The 6,958-nt window shown below is 39.9% G+C and overlaps 1 long non-coding RNA gene across 1 annotated transcript in view; it reads left to right on the forward strand.

The window, feature by feature from the left end:
* The first annotated feature begins 1,935 nt into the window (after positions 1–1,935).
* The window catches only part of LOC144223702 (uncharacterized), a 25,111-nt gene continuing 20,088 nt past the window's right edge, over positions 1,936–6,958 (forward strand). The window contains exon 1 of the long non-coding RNA XR_013332792.1: positions 1,936–2,436. This is a non-coding gene — a long non-coding RNA (uncharacterized LOC144223702). The remainder of the gene's footprint in view (positions 2,437–6,958) is intronic.

The raw sequence follows: 6,958 nt of genomic DNA on the forward strand, positions 1-6,958 counted from the left end.
TTCATATTCAAATTTTGCCAATGGCCATTATAGCTGGATTTTAAAAATATCTAGGATGCAACCAAAGATCATACACTGCATTATGTTGCCATGCTCTTCAGTCTCTATTTAGAATCATTCCTTTGACATGGTTTTTCATCCTTCATGATATTGACATCTTTGAGGAGTCTAGGGAAGTTGTTTTGCAGAATTTGAACGTGTCTGATTGTTTCCACATGGCTCATTTGATGGTGAACATTTTCGACAAGAACAGCACATAGATATTGTTTCCTTCCCTTGCAGGACATGAAAGGAGCAGCACGAGATGTCATCTTTCCCGTTATAGGGATGGTGACGCGTGACCGTTCACTTGTGGTGTTATCAGCCGGGTTTCTGCTCTGTGACTACTGTATACGTCAGTTGGAAAGAATATATCGAGAAAACTTCTAAATACTAATAAGTAAAAAAACTACTGCTACTTACTGGCTCACATAATGGTCCCCTTTATCTCTTCTGTTCCCTTTAGTTTCCTGACAGGATTCCACAGCCATCCAAAGCACCACTCTGGCAAAAATGCACTAGTCCGTTTATACAGCTGGCCAGCATTGATAACCGTCTGGTTGCTTGTCCACACTGACTCACGTTTATTACCCTCACCGATTTAAAGATGTTCTCTGATTAAACTTGGCCAGTCTGCCAACCTAGAAGGAGCCCCTGTGGACTTTTCCTGTTGCTCTCTGGGTGGGAACAACATGTCGCTCCAGCCTCTCTCAAAAGAGTCCTGCATGTATTTGCTTTCCTCCCCTCCTTAGAAACTAAAATGATGGACCAAAAGTACAACTCCTCTTCCAAACCAATCTCATAAACACAGCACATTAAAAACACACCGAAAAGACGGAGTTTAAAATGAGGGAGATTATGACCTAGAAGATTGGGCTGGGAGTTAGGATGTAGGTTTAAGACCTAACTCTTGGATTCATACATATTGTGATTTTAGGCAACTCCATTTATTTCTCTGAATTTCAGAATTATTATCGCCAGAAATAAAATCCTATTTATGTGTTCCCACTAGGACATCAAACAAAAGAAACCAGATGAAGTTTCACTGAAGTGGGAGAATGGCTCAGGGTGTGTGAGAACATTCGCTTTGGGTGGCCCTGAGGAGCACCTCAAAGAGATAAGCAATTGTATCTGTCAGGGTGGTCCTGGTTCTGCTTTGGTAACAAATTATTCCCAAACTTCAGAGACCTGATACAACCAAAACTTCTTTCTTTGTTATGTTATGCTATATGTTCATAATAGGCTTGCCACAGCCCTGCTTCACCTATGTTTGCGTGCCTTAGGCTGATAATAAAGCCCTTGTCTGGGATAGTCTTGGTCTTGCGGAAGAAGGAACAGAGACATGGTGAACCACATCCTGGGTGTTAGAGCTTTTCATTGGTTGAATTAAATCATGTGATCATGCCTGTCATTACTAGAAAAGGGAAGGACACTCCTCCTTCAGGAGGAGCATCATAGGGAGGGCCGTGAAATGTTTGGCCCCCAGCAGTATGATCTGTTGCAGAACTCATCCCCTGAAAACAGCTGAAACAAAGTTCAGTGATGGGCCTTTGGGACCATCTATGTGGAAATATTTTCTCAGTGTGTTAAATCATCATAAACAGATTAATCAATCAAATATGAGCTCTGACTGTTAATCTGTAGCTCAGCTGCTTCCCACATGGCTGAATCTCTGTAGTGTGCTCCAGGCCAGCGGCAGCAGTGACACACTGATTTAATGACGATTAAAGTTCTCCAAACAACACCGGGGAGACCAGCAAGTCTGTTATGCAGGGAGTGAAATACCTGTTCTGTGAATCCCACAGGCTTTCTGTGGGGCTTGAGCATGACGTCATAGTAGGACACGGTTGTGTCATTGCTGGTAGGAGCTCCTGAGGAGTAAGGGATAGAGTTTACTCACCTTCGGATCCCCGGTGCCTGGCCCAGGTAGCATATAGTAGAATCTGCATCACCACTGATGGAATGAATGATTGGTCGAGGACACACGTAAGGAGATTTAGCTAGGGTAAGAAAAAAAAGCCCAAGTCCATACTTGAAAATAATGGCCGAACTCCTCTTATAAAGTATACACACCCTTCATTGACAAAACTGATCGAGGCAGAAAAATTACAAACAAATGCTTCTCATGAACATGAATGTAAGAACCTTAAATCAGGAGCTTTATTTATGGTGATAGAATAACTTGTTTGGACCAACCCTCCTGAAGCAACAGTTATCAACTCTGAAGAAAATATTTTTTAAAAAACTCAACTAGTCAAAGGCACCTAAGGGCAGATAGAAACTGGGGAGAGATTCACATTTAGCAGGAAGGGATGGTACAAGGTAAACCATCCTTTCTTAAAATGATTTTTTACTACATGAAGAAAGGAAGAGTATTGGAGAAAAAAGTCCATGAAGGTAAAATGAAAATTTTAATTTGTCTTTTTCTCAATTGATATAAAAGGTAACTATTTGCTTAAGTAGTAAGAATAACAATGTATTAGTGGCTATAGCTATGGGTCAGTGAAACAAATGACAGCAGTATCATAAGGAATGGAAAGAAAAATTAAGAACACTCTGTTATAAGGGACCCACATGTAACGTGGTGTAATGTTACTTAAAGATATATTCAGATTAGTTTAGGATGTGAGGGCGATCTGGCTGCGACATCTGTCACCCCATTGATCGCCAGGGTTGATTTGGCTGATCTGGCTGGCTAGGCGGGTGTCCCCTTCCTCCCTCACAGCTCCATGTGCGTCCCTCCCCCTCCCAAAGCTGCACGCTCGGTCAAAGAGGATGACCTTCCCTGATAGAGGAGGTCCGTTCTTCGGTCAAGGGTATGCAGTAGCTGCGCTCCCCTGCTAGAACCTCCAAAGAAGCTCTCAAGATATATTCAGATTAGTTTAAACATGTATGCTGCAAACTCTAGGGCAACAATTTAGAACCTTAATAGGGAAGTATATTTGAGGGGAGCCTGGGTGGTTGGTTGGTTAAATGTCCAGCTCTTGATTTCAAATCAGTTCACAATCTCACATTCGTAAGACTGAGCTCTGCACCAGGCTTTTATGTTGATAGCTTGGAGCCTGCTTGGGATTTTCTCTCTCTCCCTCTCTGCCCTTTCCCACTCAGGCTTTCTTTCAAAATAAACATTTTTTAAAAAGTACATTTGATATGTTAAGAGAAGAGATAAGATGAAATCATATGAGCTGTTTACTTATAATCAGAAAAGCCAGGAAGAGGGAGGGGAAAAATGCAACAAAGAATAAAATGTAATAACAGAAAAGAGTTACAAATATGGTAGATATTAATCCAACTATATCAATAATTGCTTAAATGTGAATGGTCTAAATGTACCAATTAAAAGGTTGTCTGACTGAATAACAAAGAAAACAAAAAACCACAAGACCCAGCTATGTTACCTACAAAAACCCACTTTCAGTGAAGACTCAGATATATCAAGCACAAACGGATGGAGAAAGATCCACCATGCTAATGCTAATCAAAAGAAAGCTGGAATAACTATATTAATTTCAGGCAAAGCACACTCCAGAATACAGAAAACAATCAGGGAAAAAAGAATCATCACATAATGATAAAGGAATCAGTTCCTCAAGACATAACATGTGTAGGCATCCTAACAATAAAACATCAAAATATGTGAATCACAAACTGATATAATTCAAAGAGAAAGAGACCCAATCCACTATTGTATTTGGAGACTTCAACACACCTTTTTCAAGAACTGGTAAATCAAGCAGACAGAAAATCAGTAAGGATGTAGTTGACCTGAATGGCATTATCAATCACCTTGATTTTATTGACATTTCTAAAATACTCTATCCAAAACCAGCAGGATTTACATTCTCCTCAAGCTTACATGGACCATTCGTGAAGATAGAGCGCACATCCTGGGCCATGAAACACACCTTAACAAATGCAAGGGTCTAGAAATCATACAGAGTATGTTCTCAGCCCACAATGGGATTAAATTAAAATTCAATAACAGAAAGATAGTTGGGAAAATCTCCAAGTATTTGTAGATTAAACCCAATATACCCTGAATAACACACGCTTCAAAGAAGAAGTCTCAAGAGAAATATTTTTCACCAAATGAAAATAAGAATGCAACTTATCACAATGTGTAGGATACAGAGGAAGCGGTGCTTACAGACACATTTGTAGCATTGAATGTATAAGAAAAAAGAATGATTTCAAATCAATAATCTCAGCTTCTACATTAGGACACTAGAGAAAGAAGAGCACTTTAATCCTAATTCAAGCAGAAGAAAATAAACAAAATCAAAGCATATGCAAATAAAATTGAAAACAGGAAATCAATACAGAAAAGCCATGAAATCAAAAGCTGGTGTTTGGAAAAAGAATTAATAAACTTGATAAATCTGTAGGCAGACTGACTGAAAATAAAACAATATTAGAAATAAATAAGGGCTCATCTATGGATCCCATGGACATTAAGGAATAATAAAGGAGTACTGTGAATTGTGAATGGCTCTATGCCCACAGATTTAATAACTTAGAATAAATGGATTGATTCCTTGAAAGCCACACTAAAGCTCACACAGGAGAAATAGATTGTATGAATAGGGCTGCTGTTAAGGAAACTAAATTAAAAACGAATACATTAAAAAAAAAAAAGCACTGGCACCATATAATTTTACTGGTCAATTATACCAAACATTTAAGGATGAAATTATACCAATCTTTCACCATCTCTCCTAGAAAATACTAATTTGTTAATGTAAACAAATAAATAATACCAATGAAAGATGTTAATAAAAGAGGAAACTGGGAAATGTTGATAGTACCCCCAAACATAAATCACTTAGAGTTTTATCTAACAAAATGTGTTCAGAGCTATACCCTGAAAGTTAAAACTTGATGAGGGAAGTTAAAGACCTAAATAATTCGAAAGATGTAGCACAGTTAAGAGTTGGAAGACTTGGGGTGCCTGGGTGGCTCAGTCGGTTGAGGGTCCAACTTCAGCTCAGGTCATGATCTCACGGTTCATGGGTTCAAGCCCCACATTGGGCTCTCTGCTGCCAGCTCGGAGCCTCGAGTCTGCCTCAGTTTCTGCATCTCCCTCTCTCTCTGCCCCTCCCCTGCTGGCACTGTGTCTGTCTCTCTCTCTTAAAAATAAATAAAACATTCAAGAAATTTTTTAAAAAGAGTTGCAAAGCTCGATGACCATTCTCTCCAAAATGACCTTTAGATTTCTTACAATCTCAGTCAAAATTCAAGTGGATTTTTACAAAAACAAGTTGGCAATTGGGGTGTCTGGGTGGTTCAATTGGTTTGGCTTCTGACTTTGGTCGTGATCTCAAGGTTTGTGAGCTCGAGTCCCATATCAGGCTCCGTGCTGACAGCTTAGAGCCAGGAATGAGCTTTGGATTCTATGTCTCCCTCTCTCTCTGCCCCTTCCCTGCTCGCACTCTGTCTCTCTGTCTCTCTCAAAAATAGATGAACATTTTTAAATACTTTTTTTAAAAGTTGGCAAGCTGATTCTAGACTTTGTTTGAAAATACAAAGGACCTAGAAAAACCAATTTTTTAATTAATTTATTTTATTTTATTTTATTTTATTTTTTCTTTCATAGTTCATTGTCAAGTTGGTTTCCATATAACACCCAGTGCTCATCCCCACAAGTGCCCTCCTCCATGCCCGTCACGCCCCTTCCCCTCCCCCCACCCCCATCAGCCCTCAGTTTGTTCTCAGTATTCAAGAGCCAAAATTGGAGGACTGTCTACACTCTCCAGTTTTAAAGCCAACTATAAAGTCATAGTGATGGGGCGCCGGGGTGGTTCAGCTGTTTAGACATCTGACTTCAGATCAGGTCATGATCTCACAGTTTGTGGATTTGAGCCCCGCATCGGGCTCTGTGCTGACAGCTCAGAGCCAGGAGCCTGCTTCGGATTCTATGTCTCCCCCTCTCTCTGTCCCTTCCCAGCTCACACTCTGTCTCTCTCTCTCTCTCAAAAATAATGCTCTGTCTCTCTCTCTCTCAAAAATAAAAATAAAACATTAAAAAAGATGTTTCAAATCAGAGTGATGAAGATGCTACCATTTCAGTGAAAAGATCGACAGGGAAATCAAGGGAAAAAATATAGAATTCAGAAATAGCACCGCACGTATACAGTTGCTGAGTATTCTGCAAACGAGCCAAGGCAGTTCCTTGGGGGAAAGAAAAGTCCTTTTAGCAAGTGTTCAATCAAATGGATATCTTTATGGGAAAAGATGGACATTTGCCCTCCTGTCACATGGTACAGAATAATTAAGAAGACGCGGAGCATAGACCTAAATATACAACTTAACATTCTGAGAGTTCTACAAGACAAAAAAAAGAGAAAATATTTGCAATGGGAGTAGGCAAAGATTTCTTAGCAACAAGAAAGCATTTTATAAGAGGAAAAAAATGAATTTGAAGAACTGGCCTTTCCCAAAATTACAAACTTTTGTTCTATGAAGGACACATTCAGAAAATAATAAAGTCAGCCTGCAGACTGGGAGAACTTTGTCTGTGCAAGATTAGTCCGTGCATCCGGAGAAAGATCTGGTGTGCTGGCAAAGATCTAAGAAGGCAGGGAGACTAAAACCTAGGAATATGGTGAAAAGAACTCTCTAAAGTATAGAGAGACCAAACATAAAAGGCAAAAATGCAGACGTGTTGGTCAAATCCCAGAACAGGCAATGAGGAAAGTCTGTTGAAGGAGACCGACATCCGAGGACAAATATGAACTGCTACTTCACCCAAGAAGGAGGAAATTTTTTGTTTGTTATTCGGAGAGGTGGCACTTAGGTCAAGAAGGAGTTCTATCTACAGCGTGTTAAGGAAATCTATGAATGCTTGAGTGTGACCCTCGCCATTCTAAAGTTGATAGCAATTATGCCTGGTCGTCCCTGTGCTGGCCCCTACCCCTTCCCC

This window comes from Crocuta crocuta, unplaced genomic scaffold (genome assembly GCF_008692635.1).
Source record: "Crocuta crocuta isolate KB4526 unplaced genomic scaffold, BGI_CrCroc_1.0 scaffold70, whole genome shotgun sequence".
Classification (NCBI taxonomy): Eukaryota; Metazoa; Chordata; class Mammalia; order Carnivora; family Hyaenidae; genus Crocuta; species Crocuta crocuta.